This window comes from Lithobates pipiens, unplaced genomic scaffold (genome assembly GCF_037356315.1).
Source record: "Lithobates pipiens isolate NorthernLeopardFrog02 unplaced genomic scaffold, aLitPip1_a1.2 Scaffold_19, whole genome shotgun sequence".
NCBI classification, from domain to species: domain Eukaryota; kingdom Metazoa; phylum Chordata; class Amphibia; order Anura; family Ranidae; genus Lithobates; species Lithobates pipiens.
The window spans coordinates 173,372,388-173,397,577 of record NW_027507764.1 but is presented as its reverse complement, the minus strand read 5'-3'; the positions used below and the strand labels follow the sequence as shown (position 1 = coordinate 173,397,577).

General features: G+C 41.2%; 1 protein-coding gene across 3 annotated transcripts in view; it reads right to left on the bottom strand.

The window, feature by feature from the left end:
- Nucleotides 1-25,190, bottom strand: part of SNRK (SNF related kinase) — a 113,216-nt gene that overhangs the window by 69,830 nt on the left and 18,196 nt on the right. The window contains exon 2 of one of the 3 annotated variants that reach the window (XM_077491477.1): nt 12,171-12,306. The exons of the other annotated variants lie outside the window; for them this stretch is intronic. The gene's annotated coding sequence lies outside the window, so the exon portion shown is untranslated. The remainder of the gene's footprint in view (nt 1-12,170; nt 12,307-25,190) is intronic. 3 annotated transcript variants of the gene reach the window in all.

The window sequence follows — 25,190 nt, the reverse complement described above, 5'->3', positions numbered from 1 at the left end:
ATTTCTGGAGAAGATTTCTAATTTGTGCACTTCTAATCCAGCTTTTACATGAAGTTTTTCTTCACCGGTGTTATTTACCATATGGACATTTTACAATATTTTGGTATATAATTATATGGACATTATATAGAGCAGGGCTCGACAAAACCCGGTCGCCAGGTTGCATTGGCGACTAGAAATAGCGACCTCGCGCCTGGGGCAGCACAGCTGGGGGTATCCTGTGTCTGTGGACCCCCCCAGCGTGATCGCGTCGGGCCGTTCCGCCGGCGGCCGAAAATTTAGGCCGCGGCTTTGAGGCCTTCTGCGGTCCTATGATTCCTTATGGAATCTGGCGCCCTCTTGTGGTCGCCGTTGGTATGACAAACCAGCAATGTTAATGAAGATTCCTCTGCCTGTATTATATTACCTGCCTCTTCTTCCCTTTATTTAGAACCCCCTAAACATTATATATATTTTTTATTCTAACACCGTAGAGAATAAAATGGTGGTTGTTGCAATACTGTCTGTCACACCGTATTTGTGCAGCGGACTTACAAGCGCACTTTTGTTGGGAAAAATAATTTAGTTAATAAAAAAATAAGACAACAGTAAAGTTAGCCCAATTATTTTTTATATTGTGAAAGATAATGTTACGCCGAGTAAATTGATACCCAACATGTCACGCTTCAAAATTGCACCCGCTCATGGAATGGCGACAAACCTTTACCCTTTAAAATCTGCATAGGCGACGTTTAAAAAAATTCTACAGGTTGCACGTTTTGAGTTACAGAGGAGGTCTGGGGTAGAATTATTGCTCTCGCTCTACCGATCACAGGGCTACCTACTATGTGTGGTTCGAACACCGATTTTATATGCGGGCAGGACAGGGCGCGTTTAAAAATTATTATTTTTTCTGCTTTATTTTAACTTTTTTTTTTTCCACTGTTCTTTTAAAAAAAATGTTGCGTCACTTTTATTCTTATTACAAGGAATGTAAAAATCCCTTGTAATAGAAAAAGCATGACAGGTCCTCTTAAATATGAGATCTGGGGTCAGAGAGACCTCACATCTCATATTTACACTAAAATGCAATTGAAAAAAAAATTGTCATTTGAAAAAAATAAATAAAATGTCCCTCTAAGAGCTATGGGCAATGACTTTGAGACGGGGGGGGCGGCGACGGCGCTGCTATCTTCCCCTCACTCGTCTCCATGTCAGGCCAGGGACAGGTCCGGATCGTCGTCACGGACCTGGCTCCTAACTTTTTAAGCTGGCTCCTAGATTCCAAGCAAATTTGTCAACCCCTGATATAGAGTGTCTCAGAATATATATTTTTTTGATAATTTATTTTATGTAAAAAACTGGAAACAAAATAATTTTTTACTTTAGGGGTTTATGCACAGAGATCTACACAATCTGTATTGCGTTTGGGTAATTCACATTATTGACACGTATTTGTGTCCCATTTTTGTATTTAATTTCACTTATTTGTACATATAATAGTATGCATTATATTTTTGAGGTGGTCTTAGAGACAATAAGACACTGAGACTCACATCGTGGGTTTGGCACATACACATACCCCATTCACTTTGGGCATTTGAGGTTAGCGCAGTTCTCCTTTTTTTCTCTTTTTGTTTAGTGTATTTTTGGTGTACATTTGAATTGCAGCTTCCGACCAATATCATTCCTATTCCGTAGCGCAGTTTCTTCCTCTTTGCTTTTTTTTGTGTTTATAAATTGTTGAACAATTTCAGAATAACGTTCTCCAAAAGTAAAATTGAAAGACTTCAAATACAGTATATCATCATCTATACAGTACGTACTATCAAAGGATTCCAAGAATCTGGAGAAATCTTCAGGCCTTCAGATGACACTGAATGAAAAACCAGGCATGGTTTTGTGATGACATCACTGCATGGGCTCAAACACTTCTAAAAATCACTGTCTGAATGCAGCTCACCATGCAATCCAAAAATGCAGGCTAAAGAGGTGGTCCACCTAAAAATTAAAAGCCAGCAGCTACATATACTGCAGCTGCTGACTTTTAATAAATGGACACTTGTGTCCCAGGGGCCAGCGATGTGGGCAGCCGAAGCCGATCAATCGCTCGGCTCCCGGCAGCTGTCGCAGATATGCTCGGTGAGGGAATCAGGAAGGGAAGCTTTGCAGCTTCACTTCCCGGTTCCCTACTGCGCAAATCACACTGCACGTCCTAACTGGTCCCGGCTATCTCCTGGGACCCGTGTGTGTCTCAGCAGACAGCACAGTGGGATGGGAAGAGGCGTAGACTCCCGTGGGAGTCTATGCCCAGAGGTGGGTGCAAATACCCATCTTAGACAGATATCTGCACCCTCCCCCTGAAAGGTGCCAAATGTGACACCGGAGGGGGAGGGGGTTCCGAAAAGCGGAAGTTAAATTTTTGTGTGAACCTCAGCTTTAAAGAATCCATATTGGAACATGATCCAAGAATGCCACAATGTCTTCCCTGGGACAAAGAGCATATAAAATGGTCTGTTGCAAAGTGGAAAACTGTTCTGTGGTCAGATGAATACAAATTTTACTTTTTTTGGCAACCATGGGTGCTGCGTCCTCAGGATTAAAGATGAGAGGGACCTTCCAGGTTGTGCTCAGTCCAAAAACCTGCATCTCTTATGCAATGCGGGTGCATTAGTGCATATGGAATGTGCAGCTTGAGATATCAAAGTTTTAAAGCAGCACATGCTCCTATCCAGATAAAGTCTTTTTCAGGGAAGGCTTTGCATATTTCAGCAGGACAATGCTAAAGTGCATGCTGCAGCTATGACAGCAGGTAAACAATTGGCGTAAATGTAAACACTATGCCTGAGTTTGGAGCTCTAGATGGGAAGATCCAATAAAAAGGTAACAGATAAGTCTTATAGTCCATATTTAAAAAAAAAAAAAAAAAAAAAAGAGAGAAGGTAGATGAGTCCATATAAAGCCCACTGGAGTAGGAGCAAGTGGCTCAGGATGAGGGCACTAGGAAAGAACACAAGCACCAAGTGTAGCTTTGGAGACTTTAATAAAGTTAAAAGCATGTTACTCACACTGTAATAGATACACGGGCATATAGTGAATGACACTGCACAATGTGCATACAGAAAGCCTGTCTCTCCAGCATGGCTTACCCAGACATGCCTGTCATTCGCTATATGCCCATGAATCTATTACAGTGTGTTAGTTAGTAACTCTTAAATTTATTAAAGTCTACAAAGCTACACTTAATTGGCGCTTGTGTTCTTTCCTGGTGCCTGCATCTATGACAACAGCATGGCTTTCATAGGAGGAGTCTGGGTGCTTAACTGGCCTTCCAGCAGTCCAGACTTTTAACCAACTGAAAATATCGGGCATATCTTGAATTAAAAATACAGCAAAAGAAGACCCGGGAACATTGAGTAGTTAGAATCCTAAATGAGGCAAGAATGGGACAACATTCATCTCCCAAAACTCTAGCAACTGGTTTTCCTTAGTTTACAGACATTTATCGTGAAAAATAGGAACGGGCCGGGCCGAACACCTCGAAACAGGCAAAAAGTTCTACAAACAGGCTAACCATATTAGAGTCTATGGGATACAAACAAGAAAAATCTAAATCTAATTTTAACCACTTGCCGCCCGCCCTATAGGCAATTGACGGTGGCAAAGTGGTTTCATAATCCTGATCGGACGTCATATGACGTGATCAGGATTATGAGCCGCTGCGCGCCCCCGGGGGCGCGCATCGCGGCGATCGTTGTTGCGGGGTGTCAGTCTGACACCCGGCAACTACGATCTCGGTAAAGAGTCTCCGACGGAGACTCTTTACCACGTGATCAGCCGTGTCCAATCACGGCTGATCACAGTGTAAATGGGAAGAGCCGGTGATCGGCTTTTCCTCACTCGCGTCTGTCAGACGCGAGTAGAGGAGAGCCGATCGGCTGCTCCTCTGACAGGGGGGGGTCTGTGCTGATCGATTATCAGCACAGCCCCCCCCCCCGAGGATGCCCACACTGGACCACCAGGGACGCCACCAGACCACCAGGGAAAAGGTAATCCTCCCTAGACCACCAGGGATGCCAGTCAGCACAATGGATGCCAATCAGTGCCCATAATGGATGCCAATCAGTGCCCACAATGGGCATCACTGATTGGCATGCATTATTGTTTGGCACTGATTGGCATCCATTAGTACAGTATAACACCATTGCCGCCTATGAGTGCCCACCTGTGCCGCCTATGAGTGCCCACCTATGCCACCTATCAGTGCCCACCTGTGCCGCCTATCAGTGCCCACCTGTGCCCATCTGTGCCGCCTATCCATGCCCATCCGTGCCACCTATCAGTGTCCATTCGTGTCGCCCATCCGTGTCGCCCATCCGTGCTGCCCATCCGTGCCGCATATCAGTGTCCATCAATGCCACCTCATCAGTGCCACATCATTGGTGCCCCATCAGTGCCGCCTTATCAGTGCCCATCAGTGTAGCCCCATCAGTGAAGGAGAAAACGTACTTATTTACAAAGTTTTGAAACTAAAAACAAAAAAAACTTTTTCAAAATTTTCTGTATTTTTTTATTTGTAGCGCAAAAAATAAAAACCCCAGAGGTGATCAAATACCACCAAAAGAAAGCTCTATTTGTGGGAAAAAAAATGATAAAAATTTAATTTGGGTACAGTGTAGCATGACCGCGCAGTTGTCATTCAAAGGGCGACAGCGCTGAAAGCTCAAAATTGGTCTGGGCAGGAAGGTGTTTAAGTGCCCTGTATTGAAGTGGTTAAAGGCTTATATGCAAGTTGTTGACATAAAAAAAAAAGTATATGGGGACCTAGGTACTGCCCTGGGGAACATTTATCAATGCGAAAAAAAGTTTTTAAAAAACACTTGTTTTTTTAAAGGGGTAGTGAATTTAAAGATGCTTAAAGTGAAACACTAAAAATAAAAAATGTACCTGGGTCCCCTTAGTCTGCCTGCAAAGTGCTGCATGTGTGCGATGTGTAGAACATGCCACAGCAATAATGACATTTCTAAAGGAAAAAAATGTAAAAACTTGCTCGCGGCTGTAATGCATTTCCCCCCCCCCCCCCTTCTAGATCAGGTCCTTCATGTCTGGTATGGATTGCAAACGGAGCTCCACCCCAAAATAAAAAAAAATTGCGTGGAAGGCTTAGCGGAATCCAGAAGGGGGCCCTCAGATCCCGCCCCCTCATGTGAATGGGTATCGGGTACAGTGTACCCCTAACCATTCATCAAAAGTGTGTCAAAAGAGAAAGAAAAAGAAAGAAAGAAAAAGAAAGAAAGATGGCAAAAATGCAAAATGCTCCACCTCCATGGGAGGCCCCCTACCGATTTTTACTGTCTCTTCACTTTGACAGGTCTTATATAGGCCAGGGCAGGGCCACCCGGTGATAGCACATGTCAGAAGAGGGTGGTGTTACCCGGTTACATCCATTGATGGCGGATTTACATCGCAGGGCACTTTTTCTTTTTTAATAAAGAAAAAAAAACATCTTGTGGTTTTTACTTTTTGGTAAATGCATTCACATAGGGGGGCTGGCATCTTGTTAAAGGGAGCTTCCATATTCCAATAAGCCCCCCAACCCACAGACCCGGACAACCACATGCCAGGGTTGTTGGGAAGAGGCCCTTGTCCCCATCAACCTGGAGACAAGATGCTTTGGGGGCACCCCAAAGCACCCTCCCTATGTTGAGGGCAAGCGGCTTGGTATAATTCAGGAGGGGGGCACTCGCTTGTCCCTCCCCCTCTTTCCTGGCCTGCCAGGCTGCATGCTCGGATAAGGGTCTGGTATGAATTGGGGGGGGGGGGCCTACTCTATTTATTTAAAAAAAATTCGTGTGGCGTTCTCCTTAACCACTTCAATATACTACACTGACTGCACTATATACTCTGCACTGTATTATATATGCACACACTGCACACTCAATCCACTAACTATCCTGCATAATCTCTCTCTTAATTCACACTATACATGGCCGCCACGTAAGTAGCCTTATATAGTGTGGGACGTGGGCTTAGCCCAATCATGGCTCTCACAACACATTGCGCTGTGATTGGCCAAAGCATACAGGTCAGGTACATGCTTTGGCCCATGCTTTCGTCCCATATGTTTGTTCTAAGAACAAAAGAAACAGCTGACGTTCAAATCAATCTTAGGTTCAACTCAAACATTAAGTCCATCACCAGTGGTAAACATGGCCCTGTCCCAACTTTTTTTGAGACGTGTTGCTGCCATCAATTTCAAAGTTAACCTATTTTGTTCTTAAAATAGTCAATTTCCTAAGTTTAAACATTTTGTGTTTTCTATTGTGAATAAATGAGATTTGCAAATCATTGCATTCTGTTTCTATGTAGATTTTACACGACGTCCCAACTTTTTTGGAACTGATGTTGTACACGATTAAATAAAGGCCTATGTGGTGGATAAAGAAAAGGCGCACATCTCACTTTTAAAAAAGCCTTGTGAAAATTTTTAAGCAAGAACAAAAAAACTACAAACATTACAGTCGTGGTCAAAAGTTTTGAGAATGACACAAAATATAAAATTTTCATATATATATAAAAGTCTGCTGCCTAAGGTTTTATGATGCCAGTTTGCATATACTCCAGAATGTTATGAAGAGCGATCAGGCGAATTGCATTTAATTGCAAAGTCCCTCTTAGCCATGAAAACGAACTCCAACTCATAAAAAACATTTCCATTGCATTTGTGAAGGTGGTTTTAGGGAACTGAAGAAAGTCCAGCGAGTGCCAGGACCGTCTCCTACAGTTGATTCAGCTGCAAAATCAGGGCACCACCAGGGCAGAGCTTGCTCAGGAATAGCAGCAGGCAGGTGTGAGTGCATCTGCATGCACAGTAAGGTGAAGACTTTTGGAGGATGGCCTGGTGTCAAGAAGGGCAGCAAAGAAGCCACTTCTCTCCAGGAAAATCATCAGGAATAGAAATATTCTGCAAAAGGTACAGGGATTGGACTGCTGAGGACTGGGGTAAAGTCATTTTCTCTGATGAATCCCCTTTCCGATTGTTTGGGGCATCTGGAAAAACTTTGGAGAAAAGGTGAGCACTACCATCAGTTCTGTGTCATGCCAACAGTAAAGCATCCCAAGATGATTCACGTGTGGGGTTGCTTCTCAGCCAAGGGAGTGGGCTCAATTTTGCCTAAGAACACAGCCATGGATAAAGGATGGTACAAAAACATTCTCTGAGAGCAACTTCTCCCAACCGTCCAATAACAGTGTGGTGACTAACAATGCTTTTGCCAGCATGATGGTGCACCTTGCTATAAGGCTAAAAGCGATAACCAAGTGGCCTGGGGAACAAAAACATAAACATTTTGGGTCCATGGCTAGGAAATTTCCCAGACCTTAATCCCATGGAGAACTTGTGGTCAAGCCTCAAGAGGATGAAAAAAAATAATAATAATAATAATAATAATTCTGACAAACTCCAAGCATTGAATATGCAAGAACGAGCAGCCTCAGTCAGGATGTGTCCCAGAAGTTGATTGACAGCATGGCAGGGCAAATTGCAGAGGTCTTGGAAAAAGAAGGGTCAACACTGCAAATTTTGACTCTTTGCATAAACTAAATGTAGTTGTCAATAAAAGCCCTTGATGCTTATGAAATGCCTAATTGTATGCGTAATTATACGTCGGTATACCATTGTAGCATCTGAAAAAAAAAAAAAAATCTAAAAACACTGAAGCAGCAGACTTTATGAACATTAATATTTGTGTCAGTCTCAAAACTTTAGGCCTCGGCTGTAGAACATTCGTCACGAGGTGTAGCAATCAAGAGGAAATAATTGCTAAATTATCTCATGTAGCATGTCAAGCTAAAAAGAAAAAAAAAAAAAAAACAGTCTACAGGAAGGATGTATTTTATCTATAATACTTCAACAATCTTCACATTTGGCAATGTTTAAATCTATCATCAGCTATTAACCCTGAATGTCACCAGGGCTCCATGTAGATTTATGGGCTCTATGTAGACAATTCTTCTGCTTTGGAACCAAAAGTACTGTATATTGTGCACAAAAACTGAGGTTTTGGGACATACGGTCACATCTTTTGGTCTAGAAACCACAAAAACATTCCTTCAAACACGCTTGTGTTTTTTCAGATAGGGTGGTGACAGCCGATGTCATTGCTGCAGTACATAAATGGCCAACTGGCGGAGATAAACCAAACATGAGTACAGATCACTGCACAAAAAAAAGGCCTTTTTAGACAAACAATTGTACATATATATTTTTGTTTTGTTTGTTTGCTTGTTTGTTTTGGTACTAAACCATATCACAAGATATTATTCCAATGAATTCAAAACTCAATTAGAATCGGTATTATGAGTCTGGTACAAACATTAGCATACAAACTGTCAGATGTTCTATACTAGACTCATTTATAACCCATATACACCACATTATGTGTATGGCTACCTCGATTTTGATAGTATATACCAGAAAACAAACATAAAAAAAAAAAAAAAAAAAAAAAAAAATTATATATATATATATATTTGCTGCTTGCCCTCCTATCATCAGCCTATAAAGGTTGTGTTACACTAAAGGTATAAACGTTCATTAAAATAACATTTATTGTTCCTCTTCTGCCAGGTGTTACCTGCTTTTACATGTTCATTTGATTCAGAGGGTTTTACACTTTTTGTTCTCTTTATTCATTGGGTCAATGCTCCCCATCCCAACAAGTCTTTGAATGCAACTGTTTTGGGAAGCAGTTCTAAATCGACCAGTTTAGTTCCACTTTAATACACAAACTGTACACACAGACAGGTTTGATGGAACATCATAGTTTACTCTGTTCACTGTCAATAGAATAAATTTGATTATTATGTAAAAACTACTTACAACATCAGAAATGTATACTACTGTAAATATATGTAAAAATATTATAATATAATATTAAAATGTTTAAAAACACCCTTAGGCTCCATGCACAATGGGCTTGAAAAAACAAAAAACACAAAACACACTTGTCCTGGCAGACAAAAAATAGAGCTTTTTTTGTACAGAGTTTAGACAAGTTTTGCGTTTTCTGCCAGTAAGCTAAAATCAGAAAAACGCAAACCACGAGTTTTTTTCTTCCCCGCCTCTAAACGTGGAGCTTAAAATATGCGTGTAATTTTCCTAATTGTGAATGGACACATAGGATAACATTGAGCTGCTTCTACAGGCAGAACAAAACGCCTGTAGAAGCAGTGAATTTTAAAGCCAGTGTGCATTGAGCCTTAGGCCCCTTTCACACCAGGGCTGTCCGTTTTTACTACTCCGCTTGCTCAGCGGGGATCGCTCAGTTGAACCCCGGATGAGCCAGCGGATGACAAGCCAGTCTCTGCACTCTGAGCAGGGACAGACCTGTCAGTCTACTCTCCCCTATGGGGAGATCGGATAAAAACTAACCGCCTGTCCGTTTTCATCCAATCCGATCCGTCAGACGGATGGAAAATAGGACATCCATCCATCTGGATTTTGCGGAGCGGAACAGATCGGATCGGATGTCAGCAGACATGTCACCGCTGACATCCGATGCTCCATAAAAACTAACTGGCGGATCTGAACGGTCCACATATGTGAAAGGGGCCTTAGGCCTCTTTCACACTGCAGCTTGAAAAAGCTCAGTACAGCATTTTTTTTTTTTTTTTTACTGATCTAAATAGCAGCCCCTTGTTTACAATGTTCCTGTACACACAGGCATGTAAACAAGTGCTGCATGTTCTCGAGGGGAAAAAAATTGAATAAATAAAAATCAGTGTTCCTGGTCAGTATTTTGCGCCGGTACACGCAAATGCACAAAAATATGCATAAATAGCTTCTTTTCCCTATGAATGTATCGTGCGCGTGAACACGTATAAATATGCACGAAACAGAATGCCTGAAGTCATTTCAAAAAAGCAGATGCTCAAACATCAGAACCATGAGCAAAAGGCCTTATAATTAGCTGGACATTAGCATCTGTCACAAAAAACTAAAGAATAAATGGTTTCCACATTAGTTACTATAATGCGAGGCTGCCAAGAGAAAAAAAAAAAAAAAAACACTGTAAAAGGTTATGTACACAAAATAAAAAATTCTATTCTATCGTGCGGGTATCACTATGTAAAAAAAAAAAAAATAAAAAAAAAAAAAAAGAAGTATACAAGTGCCTATCTGCTGACAGCTTTAAAGCGGAATTATACCCTGCTATCTTTTACAGCCAAAGAAGCTGGTTCGGTTTGATCTCAAACTGCCATGGTGCTGCACATGTGATCAGTTATGACACCAGCCATTTGATGGTTAGACAGTTTGGTAGAGGACACAAGGAAATGCGACAGATAGCAACTGTTTTTTGAAACTGTTGAATTGATGGGTTTTAGTTCCGCTTTATGAATTACTGCTGTTCAGGGGCTCTGGGTTTCATCAAAATGGCAGCATCCAGCAAGAAGTGACATAAGCAATGCTGGAGGCAATTTAGATCAGATTTTGGTAGCATAGTAATGTGGAATGTATGTTTTTTGCTAAAGAACATTTTTTTTATCAAGTTGTTATGGGTAAAGTTTTGCTTTAAGAGGTAAAAGGCATTTGAAGTGCCCATTGGGCTCAAGTACAAAAGGGAACGTTAGTATACTTGTTTACAGGATGATGCATGTATGGATGGCAAATTCCAGAAGAGCATTCCATAATCAAAGAGCATTTACTTCTACTTATTGGAGGCTGTTCTTATAAAACATATGCACTGTCATTTTTAATATCAGGAGGTTGGAATGACTCTCTCTCACACCAATAGTGGCTATCAGGAAAGGAATGTCCGTGCATGAAGAATTGCATGGCATACACACGTGCGCGCACCTGTCACCAACGCTGGCGACAAAAGGGCACCATAGACTCTGATCTGCAGCTTCTGTGTTCTGACCTGTTACCTGTGCTGACCTTTGATCTTGATACGGCTTGCTTGATACCCTGGGTTGTTTTGGACTTCTCTTCTGCCTGCTGCTCTTCTAATCTGCCTGAACATTACCCACCTGGCCTGTCTGACCCTGCACCTGCTCATCCAACCTGCCCAAGCTCCACAAATCTCAGCCTGCCACGGCTCTGGTTTGTCCAACCTCCTCCAGCCTGCCTGTTGCACATTCATCTGTGGACGATCTCAGGCACTCCTACATCACCGTGCTGACCAGGTACGCGACAGTGGCAGAGCAGTAAAAGGGTGTGTGGAGTTTAGCAGGGAGAGGTGGGAATTAACAGTATCTCACCTTGGCACATGTATTACATTTTTCCTGATATTTTAGATGTAGTAAGCTTGGCTAATCCATTAAATGTGTAGTCATCATGATAGAAATACAGGCTCTAATTTAAGATAAATCCTAATATTCCATGCTTTCATACATCACTTCTTTTTAATGGTCAGACCAGTATATTGGTGGTGTGCTCTATGAATTCATTAAAGCGAAATTTCAGACATTTTTTTCAACTTTCCATCTATTAAATATTCTGCCCATATTGTTTTAACTTTGGATAGGAAGACTTTTTTCTCTGCCAGTACTTTATACACTTCCTGTCTCTTGTCTGGTAAAAAGCCTAGGCTTATGACATCATGCACAGCTCTTTCACTCTCGTGAGAGTTTGCCAGGAAGGGAGTGGTGATGAGTCATAAGAGGGTCAATGAGAGCTGCAGAGCTGGAAATGTGTCTGTGTAAATCCCGGAAGTGAACAGGCAGCAGCTTCAGATGCCCACAGTTACAACCAGACTTAATGGTTTACTGCAATTACAATCTAACCATCTGCTGAGATATCAATCACACCATCTCTAATGGGTCAATGGCTCACGCTACTATTGTGAGGAGGAGCAGTAAAGCACAACCATTGTGTAGCACTGCTAAGAAGGAAGTAGACCCTTGATATGCAATGAGCAACACATAGAATGCATTAAGATAAAGAAACTTTAGAACCACTTTAATTGTTGTGGGATCCTATCAGTATTAGCCAAAGTCATGGATTCCATGGTTTAGGCCTGAGGGAGCAACAATACCGAACAGCCAGTGGCGATGTAGTGCACTAAAAACAAAAATAAATATTGAGTGATTTCACCTATACCTGCATCAAGTGACTATTTATACATTACAGTAAGTCTTCACTGCTGCAATAACCCATTAATGCCAAGAGCTGTCAATGCTATACGAACCTCCTCAGCAAACTCGAAATGTTGGGTGACGTTTCAGAAATGTTCCTATCATGGCGAAAAGCCTATCTTTCTTGCCGCTACTTTATAAACGATGTCATTGTGCCATCATTGATAAATGATCATTGGCTTCTGGAACCTGCAGAGTAAAGCCATGCTCGTTAACATCTGCTTCAAATGCCAAAATCAAGGGCAGGAGAATAGTTACCCAGCAACGACAAAAGTCACACTCATAAAATAGCCCACTCCAATACCCATAATGATCAACTCCAACAAGCATAGCACTGGAAGCTTTTGTATGGTTCGAGGTCTCACAACATGCATAAAGAACTGTCCGAATAGCAAACAGCAACTATTCTTCTGCATGTTTTAACAGTTTTATCACGTATAAATCACATTATCCTGGGGAGATAACCATTATCACAGAACATATGCAGAAAAATGTCTTTGGCACCACACCTTGTTTAATGATGCAAAACATTCAAAAGCAATGCACAGATACCTTCAGGCCATTTCTATTACCTATTTTGTTATGAGCCAACATGTTTCAAGGGAGTATAAAAAAAAAAAAAAAAAAAAAAAAAAAAATTTAAAAAAGAAAAAAAAACTTTGAAAAGAAAATAGTAAAAAAGGTCATGCCTCAAAAGGTCATTTGGACACTTAAAACATAAAAAGTAGAAACATTGGACAAAACTGAAAAATAAAAAATTGTTCCTGATAATTTACCTGGGGGGCTTAAACGGAAAATCCTTATGATCAGGTTTATTTAAAGTAGTTCTAAAACAAAAAAAACAAACAAAAAAACAAACAAACAGAAACAAACAAGAAACAAACAGAAACAAACAAGAAACAAACAAGAAACAAACAAGAAACAAACAAGAAACAAACAAGAAACAAACAAGAAACAAACAAGAAACAAACAAGAAACATTCTACTTGCATATATTCCCTGCCTTAGTTGTAAAAAATGGTTTTGCCACTTGCCGTACCCTTCCCCCCCTCCCCCCCCCCCAAATACTTACTTCCAAGTCCTTATCAATTCAGCTCTGTGCTCATCTGCCATTCTTCGCTCCTCTCACCCCCCCCCCCCCCCCCATTCACAAGCTTGGTTGAGAGCAGCAGGGGGCTGAGAAGTGGTGTGTGCATCAATAGACACACACAGCCTGGCTCTGGATTGAGCTCACGACTGTCCCATAGTAAGCACTTGCTATGGGGGCAGACACAAAAGAGAAGGAGCCAAGATTGCCAGTGGGGGACCCAAGAAGAGGAGGCTCAGGGCTGCTCTGTGCAGAGCAGGCAAGTAGAAAATATTTAACAAAAAAAAAAAAAAAAAAAAAGCCAGAGGCTCCTTTTCTTGGGTCCGCTGCCAGCACTCCATCCCTCTGCTGGATGCCCCAAGCCAGTTGCTTACTCTGGGGGGCGCTCATGTGCTCACTCCCAAGCCCCACTGACAAACAGCGCCGTTCGGCCTGTCCCTCCTGGGAAGAGAGAGAGAGAGAGAGAGAGAGAGAGAGAGAGAGAGAGAGAGAGAGAGAGAGAGAGAGAGAGAGAGAGATAGAGAGAGAGAGAGAGAGAGAGAGAGAGAGAGAGGAGAGAGAGAGAGAGAGAGAGAGAGAGAGAGAGAGAGAGAGAGAGAAACTTCTCTTGTGCGCATTGCTGGATTGAGCTCAGGTAAGGTATTTGGAGGGGCTGAAAGCAGAAGGTTTTTCTATCCTAAATGGCAAAAAACGTATGTAAATACTTCCCCCCCCTTTTTTTTTTTTACAGGTGATCACATTCCCCTATTCTCAGCAGCAACAGAGTGGGGAGGAGGAGAAGCAGCAGCACATCAAGCCTCCCAGTGAATGGCTGTGCAGCGCAGGGGGGGGGGGGGGGCGTGTTGTCAGGACAGTCCGATCATTGGAAGAGAGCAGGCTGAGATGACAGCATTAAAAAGTTTTTACAAGGATTATAGACATCACTTTTACGAATGCAAATTATAACAAAATATCCCTTTTACAAAGAAGCCCGATCTATTGGAGTGAAGTAGCCTGGACATCAGAGATGAAAACCTAACAGCCATCACTTTGAAATGATTTTTCAAATACTGGTTAATTATTGAAATTGGTCTATACAACACTAGGATGATATTTCTATGTTTGTGCAAAGGCTTCCCATACATGCTATATTGCCAGAAAGAGGATATTCTCCACCACAAAGAAGAAAAAAAATGGAATGTTTTCCACGGGGACCGGATAACTTTCATAAATGGAAAGAATAGTATATTCTCTGGGAGCATTTCTTTTGATTTATTATAGACGTTTGCTCTTTTATAGTCTTGTTACTGCATTAGAGATATGTAGATTAGCAAATAGTGGGAGCTTTTAATGGTTTACTGCAATTACAGTCTAACCATCTGCTGAGATATCAATCACATAGAGAGCACACCATCTCTAATGGGTCAATGGCTCAGGCTTCTATTGTGAGGAGCAGTAAAGCACAACCATTGTGTAGCACTGCTAAGAAGGAAGTAGACCCTTGATATGTAATGAGCAAAATATCGCAGCCTTTTATGCATAGATTATTAAAATAATACACAGAAAAGGTCTACAATGTCTATAAAGGGTAATCAGCTTGCCTCATTAAAAAAGTAAACAGGCAGATATACAGTACTTGAAATGTAGAGTTTACGGCTGTAGCACTGCCCTGCTTGTTCAGCGTTTTGTTCTAGAATCTGGCTTACTACTTCTGCTGTAATGTGCCAAAACAAGGTACTGCCTTTGAAAGAGTTAAAATATTTTAAATTATATATATATATATATAAACACACACACACGATCTTAATCTGGCATTTCCACGATTTAGTGCAGAGCCGTTCTCTACAGCTGACCGCTATAAAAAAATAAATAACTAAATAAAAAAAAATAATAAAAAACTCAAGCAATTCTCTGGTCTGATGAATTGTAAGTGAAGATGAAATGCCAAGACCATCCCTACAGTGAATCATGGTGGTGGCAGCATCAAGCTGTGGGGGTGTTTTTCCAGCGGCAGGAACTGGGAGACTAGTCAGGGTCGAGGGAAAGATGAGTGCAGCAATGTACAGTGACATCCTTAATGAAAACCTGCTCCAGAGTACTCTGGACCTCAGGCTGGGGCAAAAGTTCATCTTCCAACAGGACAACGACCCCAAGCACACAACCAGGATAACAAAGGAGTGGCTACTCTGTGAATGTCCTTGATTGGCCCAGCCAGAGCTCAGACTTGAATCCGACTGAACATCTCTGGAGAGATCTGAAAATGGCTGTGCAGCCACTCCCCCCATCCAACCTGATGGAGCTTGAGGAGGGTCCTGCAAAGAAGAATGGGAGAAACATCAAACATCAAAAATAGATGTGCCAAGCTTGTAGCATCATAATCAAAAAGACTTGCGGCTGTAATTGGTGCCAAAGGTGCTTCAACAAAGCATTGAGCAAAAGCTGTTAAATATTTAAAGTACCTGTGATTTTTTTTTTCGTTTTTTTTTTTTTTAATAAAGGCGTTTGCAAATATTTCAAACAAAACTTACTTCATGTTGTCATTATGGGGTATGGTTTGTAGAATTTGTAGCAATATAATGAATTTAATCCATTTTGGAATAAGACTGTAGCATAACAAAATGTGGAAAAGTGAAGCGCTGTGAATGTGACTTTCCGGATGCACTGTAACCAAAAGGACCAGGTGTCCAGGTCTCATTTCCCAGTGCTGGTTAAAGAACAAATTTAGTAAAACCTGAAAGAAAATCTAAAGGGCAATAATGCCAATCTCACTCAGATCCATTTCATTGCAGACCCTGAGAAGCACATTTATCATTTAAGGTGCACCAATGGGATAACAAAAACATTTTACTGCCATGCACCCAGCATGCAAAAACCGCCTGCAATGAATGGCACACAAATGTAGCATTGACCCATTTATACTATGGATCTCAGCAAGGTTGCCTGACCTTAAATTGGATTAAATGGCTTTAAGCTGCTCAGATCAACAGGGAACCAAAGCAATTTCCCTACACAAAGAAGAGGTAGTCATTATTTTTAGCTATACAGCTTTTCTAGAAAGAAAAATACTCATCTTCTATAAAGAGGACCTTTTCTGCAGTAGTTTGTTCACTGATTTCGAAAAAAACAAACAAAAACCAAAACAAAAAATGCATGGGGGAAAAATAAAACTAAAAAAAAAAAAAAAAAAAAAAAAAAAAAAAGCGCCTGTAAATCGCTTGAAAGAAGCCTCATCTGCAATCCCAATGTGAAAGCCCAAGGGCTTTAAGAGCCATTTCACACTGCCAGCGCCCAAAAAAGCTTGTAAAGTGCCGCTTAAACTAGCGGCGCTTTACCAGCGTTTTTCGAGTGCTAGTGGGGCACTTTTAACCCCTGCTGTGGCCAAATAAAGGGTTAAAAGCACCCACAAAGAGCCGCTGCCAAAAGCGCTTTTCAGCGTTTTGCAGGCGCTTCCCATTGATTTCAATGGGAAGGGGCGCTTAGGAGCGGTGCATGCAAAGAAGCTGCTTTCCGACTTTTTTTTTTGACGACCTGCCAGTGCAGCGCCTCATTGTGAAAGCATTCGGCCTTTCACATTGGGATTGCAGTTGCGGCTTCTTTCAGGTGCTTTTTTTTTAAAGCTAAAGTGCCTGAAAAATACCCCAGTGTGAAAGGGATCTAGGGCCCTAGCTGTTGCTGGGGGATGGAATCAAATGTAGTTTTACTAACTGTTGTCATTTATTGATACAGAGGTACCAGTGTGCTTAGGGGGGTCTAACAATTAGGGTATGTGGACTGAAGACATCTCTGTGTTGGCATTTAACTCATGTTGCCCAGTTTGTTGTAAAACTACAGATTGCATTACATGCAATCACATTACTTTTTGCATTAAATGCAGGAAAAGAAATATACATCTATAAACACAGCTGCTTCAAAAAAAAAGAAGTAAAAAAAAAAACATTTGATAGGAAAATGTTACCAGCCTGCATTCTACAATTTTTTTTTACTGCATTTTAAAGTGGTTGTAAACCCTTTTTTGGGACTTCGACCTATAGCAAGCCTAGAATAAGGCTTACCTATATGTAGTGGTAATATCTCCTAAATGTGCACCGTTTAGGAGATATTTCACTTGTAGTGAATGGCGCATGCGCGGGGAAGAAACTAAACTCCATGCAGTTTCTTCCCTAGCGTTGGCCGTTACTGTGCGCATGTGCAGGAGTGACGTCACATGGCTCTGGCGAATCACAGAGCCGGAGTCCACGGCCTGGAAGGAAGAGGGGCTTGAAGATGGATGCTGCCTACACAGGGGACATCGCTGGATTCTTTTGCAGGTAAGTGTCACATAATGGATTAGTATGGGATGCATACTAGCCCATTATGCTTTCAATTTGCAGTGAGCAGGGAGCAAAGGCGAAGTAAAACCCATCAGGGTTTTACCTCCTTTAAATTCCTTTTGGCCAGCCAATTATTCAAGTAAATGGTGGTTTTATTTTCACAGCATATGTGAACCCACCATCCTCTGTATGTTATATAGTTAGTCTGGTTGAAAACATCCATCCAGTTCAACCAATAGAATGGGTATGGGTATAGTATGAGTAAGGAAATGCCTGTGTTGGTTGTAGCAACCCAAAAAATGATTTGTAAGGCATAATGAAAATTCAGTTACTGTATTACTTGTCATGGGTACCCATGCTTACTTCAGACACTTTGATGAATATTGCCCACTGCATAACTATTTGTATAACACAGTGCTCGACAAAACCCGGTCGCCAGGTCGCATTGGCGACTAGAATCAGCGACCTTGCGCCTGGGGGCAGCATAGCTGGGGGTATCCCGTCTCCGTGGGTGGCGGCCGGTAATTGAGCCCCCGGCTTGAGGCCTTCTGTGATCCTATGGTTCCTTCTGGAATCTGGCGCCCTCTGTGGTGGCCGTTGGAATTACAACCAACAATGCCTAATGGGCCAGTCTTTCTCCATCCCTTTACTTAGAACCCCTAAACAAAACAAAAAAAAAATTATATATATAATTTTTTTTTTTTTATTTATTCTAACACCCTAGAGAGTAAAATGGTGGTCGTTGCAATACTGTCTGTCACACCATATTTGCACAGCGGACTTACAAGCGCACTTTTTTGGGGAAAAATTTTTTATTTAATAAAAAAAAAAAAGACAACAGTAAAGTTAGCCCAATTTTTTTTTTTTTTATATTGTGAAAGATAATGTTACGCCGAGTAAATCGATACCCAACATGTCACGCTTCAAAATTGCGCCCGCTCATGGAAATGGCGACAAACTTTTACCATTTAAAATCTCCATAGGCGACGTTTAAAAAATTCTTCAGGTTGCACGTTTTGAGTTACAGAGGAGGTCTGGGACTAGAATTATTGCTCTTACTCTACCGATCGCAGCGATACCTCACATGTGTGGTTTGAACACCGCTTTCATATATGCGTTCGCTTCTGCACGCAAGCTTGGCAAGACAGGGCGCATTTAAAACAATTTTTTTTTCTTATTTTAACTTTTTATTTTTATTTTTTTCACTGTTCTTTTAAAAAAAAAAAAAAAATGTGTGTCACTTTTATTCCTATTACAAGGAATGTAAAAATCCCTTGTAATAGAAAAAAGCATGACAGGTCCTCTTTTATATATGAGATCTGGGGTCAGAGAGACCTCACCATCTCATTTTTACACTAAAATGCAATTTAAAAATGTCCCTCTAAGAGCTATGGGCAATGACTTGGAGACAGGTGGGGGGCTGGGGGCTATCTTCCCTCACTCGTCTCCATGTCAGGCCAGGGACAGGTCCAGATCGCCGTCACGGACCTGGCTCCTAACTTTTTTAGCTGGCTCCTAGATTCCAAGCAAATTTGTCAACCCCTGGTATAACAGTACAGAAAAGTGAAATACACATAAGGGGCTGCACAGTGGTGTAGTGGGTAGCACTCTCGCCTAGCAGTAAAAGGGTCGCTGGTTCAAATCCCAACTACGACACTACCTGCTTGGACTTTGCATGTTCTCCCTGTGCCTGCGTGGGTTTCCTCCAGGTACTCCGTTTTCCTCCCACACTCCAAAGACATGCAGGTAGGTTAATTGGCTTCTGTCCAAAATTGTCCCTAGTATATGAATGGGACCTTGATTGTGGGGTTCCTTGAGGGTAGGGACTGATGTGAGTGTGCAATGTACAGGGATTGGGACAATTGTAGACACTCACTCAGGTTGAACTGGATGGACTGGTGTCTTTATTCAACCTTACTATGTAACTATGTAACATTCTACTGCCATCAACCCTGATATTTCCTAAATGCATATTGCATAAATGCAGCATCTCCGAGCGCCAAGTTCCATCTACTGCATAGTCTTGTACTACGACTACACACCCCATAAATTTTTTTTGAAATAAAATAACATTTAAAAAAAAGTGTCCCAAAGGCCCCTCTCGTGCATCAAGCACGCTCAGATCTACATGTCCATTTTTCAGAGAAATAAGAACATGTCAGGTGGTATAACTCCCCAGATTCTACCAGAACTCAAACATCACTATTAGAAAAACGTTCCCCCTTAATGAAAGCTTTCAACTAATTTACTTGCTCTAATCACACCTTGGCAGCCCAAAATGGAGAGGAACCATTTATAATGACACTCCCAAACTAGTCTCAGCTCTAGTATCTATTGCCTTTTATCCATATTCATGACAAGAGCCAATTGGAATTTGCTAGTGGAGGCTGAAGGTGCTTCCAGAAAGCTCTTCGTGGAGACAACATTGTAGGCTTCCTGGGACCTCTCATTACCTGAAATTTCATCAGGGGGAGTCTGGTGCCAGCAGGCAAAAAGTTACATCTGCCCGGCAGTGCTTCATCAATGTTCCTGCACGTGGTGAAAAACAGCCCTCCATACTACAATGCTCAGACTGTCTGTAAACTTTTCATTGTAGGTTGTAAATCATCTTTTAGGGTTTAAAGTGATAACGTCTCGGTTTGGGGGGTTGCTTAAAAATAAAAACATTGGCTCACTGACTTTGACAGCAGCGGGAGCCAATGGCATCGTGCATAGAATGCATTAAGATAAATAAAACCTCTGCCTTTAGAACCACTTTAAGGTGTCCGCAGGGAATAGAACTGTGAAATATGCCTGTTGTCATACTGACCACCCTTAAAAGTACTCACACATGAAGTAACAAAACGGTTCATTAAAGTGGTTGAAAACCTCATTTGCATCAGTTCTCAAATACATGCACCATCTCTAGTTTGTTTTGTAAAAATGCAAAGCTTTGTGTTTTTACCTCTAAGCCTGCACAGCTCTCTGAAAATCTCTGGCCCGTGGGCTTATTATGTCCGGAGCTTGGGAGGCAAAGTCATGAAATCTTCAGGTGGCCCCACCACCTCCCAGCTGTACCCTCACACACTAGCTTAGCAGCGTGCACGGTGCTGGAAGTGTGCGTGCCCCTCACTTCCTGCTGGGAGGTGGGGTGTACAGATGAGAGGTGGGGCCAGTGATGGAACCACTCTGCAGCCCGCGGACCAGAGATTTTCAGAGAGCTGTGACAGATGCAGAGGTAAAAATAGTGCATTGGATTTTTACATTTTTTTTTTTTCAGTAGAAAAGCAGGGAGGATTACAGATGACAGGCTGCTCATATCCCCATCAGACTGTGCATGAATGAGTTGTGCTGCTTTGCGGCGTTAGCTAAAATGTTCAGTCATGAAACAAATTTTTCTTTCCAGTGGTGAATCCAAAAGTATCCCTTCTCATATTCTTGCTGTGCATGCACAGCCCAAAATAGGATTGCCTGTCATCTCCAACCAGTGCCATATGCTAAGACTACGTAGATATTTGCCAACACACCAAGGATCAGCACAAAGTGGCGTTCCAACGGTTTAATTTATTGCATGATCACAACACAAGAAGGTGCAACGTTTCGGAGTAACGCAGGACGCCTTTGTCAGGCATGTGATGAAGGGGTCCTGCACGACTCCGAAACGTGGCACCTTCTTGTGTTGTGTTCATGCAATAAATTAAACTGTTGGGATGCCACTTTGTGCTGATCCTTGGTGTGCTGGCAAATATCTATGTTGTGACTTGAACCAGTATCCAGCTGGTTGTTGCTACAGCACCCAAACCTTTAGAGCTTATACCAGAAACTTGTGATGGAATATGAATTATTATATGCCAAGACTAGATGCACATTTTGTTTTGCTTATTGGCCATGTATAAAATTGCTGCTCCCTGAAGTTTTTACATACATATTTACCATTTCCAGTATAATGCAGACCAAACACATTTGCTGGAATTTGCAACCAAATTACACAGATACACGCTATGGGCAATTGGGTGAGATGCCAAATAACTAGAATGCTCTTGGAGGTGATAGAAAACCCACACAAAACACTACTGGAACAAAATTAAATGCATGCAGAGAACTTTTTTTGGGAGTTGCTTTCAACTAAACAAAAAAAAAAAAAAAAATGCTATGTATGGATTTTTTGTGTCAACAAAGTCACGCTTGAACTGTGACCCCAAAACATGCAAAATTAAAAAAAAGGCAAACATCACAGCTGGTTTACTTCTGATTCATTCTGCTCAAGGCCAAAAACCCAGCAAGCAAACCACAAAACCACAACCTAAAGAAGAACTGAGCTGACTTAACTGTTCTCAAATAAGTGGCCTAAAATAAGATAATGAAAACAGCCATAGGGTGCTGTGACCCACAGCAAGCAATCAGAAATGAGCTTTGTGGAAAGCCCAGCAGCATTAAATATACAGCATCTCACAAGAGTACACCCCTCACATTTTTTGTAAATATTTTATTATATCTTTTCATGTGACAACACTGAAGAAATGACACTTTGCTACAAATGCATGGAGTTTTTCTTAAAGTGTTCTAAACATTTTTTTTTACCTTATTGTATTCCCTGCATTAAGGTGAAAATATCCCACCGTACCCCCCATCCTTAAACATTTATCTGGCTCCAGTCACCACTCCAGCACAGCTCTACCATTTCTTGGTCTTGCATGCAAGAGACACTGGCAGCAATGGGAGCCATAGGCTTCTGCAGCTGTCAGTCAAACATGCGAGGAGGGAGCGGGCTGCATGACTGACCAGTGCCATGTGTGTCTATGAGATCACACTAGCACAGGTGCCCCCATAGCACACGGCTTGTTATGGGGACACCCGCAGGAATAAGGAGGGGACTGTCAAACAAGAGGCAATAGGACCTCTGTGCAATGTTATTGCACAGAGCAGGAAAGCATGACCTCTTAATTAAATAAAGAGCCTTTAGAATCATTTTAAACCTCTTTATTCCAAAACAAAACCCATTTGTGCATAAAAGTGTTTAAGCACTCATTTAAGTGAATTTGCAATTTCACATTTTTTGCTTACCTGAACCAGGTGGCCAAGTGGAAATTTCCAGCAATAAAAATAGCAGTCCTGCTTTGCTTGGGGAATTACTTTCTACTGGGAACAGACAGGAGAGCAATTATAACAAACTTTAAACAGGCCTACATTACAGACGGTTTCACAACACGTTCCGAGAGCTGACAAAAGGTTCACCCCACCCCAACTCAAGTGCCTAAAGGACTTAATGGCTAAAAGTTTTCAAGGTCATCAAAACACCAAAATAATCTAAATCAGAGTGCCATTGTCTTCTATGTTAATATAAAAAAAATTGTTAGAAGTTTTATTAGATTTCATCAGCACACAATTTCAATATAAACATAGTTCCTTTATCAAGCTTCATGATTTACAGCTGCATTCTAAATGGTAGTAAGACCCATATAATAAAAAGGCATGTTCTTGAAACAAGGCTATAAATATTTCTTTTGCCAGTTGATCACTGTCCATTGATAATAATCACTCATATATTAGAACAAAAATGTTAACTATTCACAACCTAGTGGCTGCAATGGAAGCTATACAGTATCTCACAAAAGTGAGTACACCCCTCACATTTTGTAAAGATTTCTTCATGTGACAACACTAAAGAAATTACACTTTGCTAAAACTTAGTTTGTGAGTAGTGAGTGTACAGCTTGTATAACAGTGTAAATTTGCTGTTCCCTCAAAATAATGCAACACACAGTCATTAATGTCTAAACCAATGCCAACAAAATCGAGTACACTCCTAAGTGAAAATGTCCAAATTGGACCAAAAAAAAAGTGTCAATATTTTATGTGGCCACCGTTATTTTCCAACACTGCCTTAACCCTCTTGGGCATGGAGTTCACCAGAGCATCACAGGTTGCCACTGGAGTCCTCTTCCACTCCTCCATGATGACAGCACCGAGCTGGTGAATGTTGGAGACCTTGTGCTCCTCCATCTTCTGTTTGAGGATGCCCCACAGATGCTCAATAGGGTTTAGGTCAGGAGACATGCTTGGCCAGTCCATCTTTACCCTCAGCTTCTTTAGCAAAGGAGTGGTTGTCTTGGAGGTGTGTTTGGGGTCGTTATGTTGGAATACTGTCGTATAATACTGTCTACTCAATGAACTGTAGCTCCCCAGTGCCGGCAGCACTCATTCAGCCCCAGACCATGACACTCCCACCACCATGCTTGACTGTAGGCAAGACACACTTGTATTTGTACTTCTCACCTGGTTGCCGTCACACACACTTGACACCATCCTAACCAATAAGTTTATATTGGTTTCATCTGACCACAGGACATGGTTCCATTAATCTATATCCTTAGTCTGCTTGTCTTCAGCAAACTGTTTGCGGGCTTTCTTGTGCATCATCTTTAGAAGAGGCTTCCTTCTGGGACAAAAGCCATGCATACCAATTTGATGCAGTGTGCGGCATTTGGTCTGAGCACTGACAGGCTTGGGATGCATTAAGGTGAAAAAACACAAAGGTTTACAACCCCTTTAAACAAATAATTTGTTGAAGCACCTTTTGATTTTAATGGACCACTCAGTCTTTTTTGTTAGGAGTCTATCAGCATGGCACATCTTAACTTGCCAATATTTGCCCACTCTTCTTTACAAAAACACCCCAAATCTGTCAGATTGTGAGGGCATCTCCTGTGCACAGCCCTCATCAGATCACCCCAATATTTTCATTTTTTAGATTTTTACTCAACCCCCCCCCCCCCCAAAAAATAAAAAAAACGTTATGAAACGATTAATCGTAGTCTCATTTTTTTCTTTACATCACAGAAACCTGACAGACATTTTAACAAGGGTGTGTAGACTTTAGATTATTATAAAAAGATTTATAATAAATTATATATATATATATATATATATATATATATATATATATATATATATATATATATATATATATATATATATATATATATAAAGGAGTGGAAATCTTACTACAGGTAGTTGCTGCTATGGACACCAGTGACTAGAGACTTGGTGGACTACATACACCAAAACAACAGCATCTATTTTTAGCCTTTGCAACCACTTTAAAAACACACATTGACGAGTTTAAGTTATTTGTATAAAGTTGACAAAGATTATATAAATTTTATTAATATGTATATATAAAAAAAAAAAAAAAAAAAAAACACACACACACACACATAAAAGTTCCCTTTTAAAATCAAGTCTATTTAATAGGTTTTCTATTATGCAATACTTAATGCAGTACTGTAAAACACTGCAACAGATGGCCTGGGCTTTCACTCCAATTTACATCCATCAATGCAGCAAGCCTTTCATGCTAATGAAATCAATGGCCCTGTAGGAGATACCAAGCAATGTAAAGCTTCAGTTGTCAGTTACTCACCTTGGGGGCATTGCTGCAATTTACATTAAAGTTAATTTTAGAGACTGAAACACAAAATTAAAACCTGAACCCAACACCATCAGTTTCAGGAGTCCGACTTTCTAATGCTTTGTCAAAGTTATGCCTGGCACACACAATGAGATCATTGGACGAACGATCGTCCCTTTTGCTGGCTTAAGACCAGACCACTTTTTGCTACTCGACACTGCATCACTTTAACTGAAGATTGTGCGGTCGTCCTTATTTTCCCACCAATAGAGCTTTCTTTTAGTGGTATTTGCTCCCCCTTGCGGTTT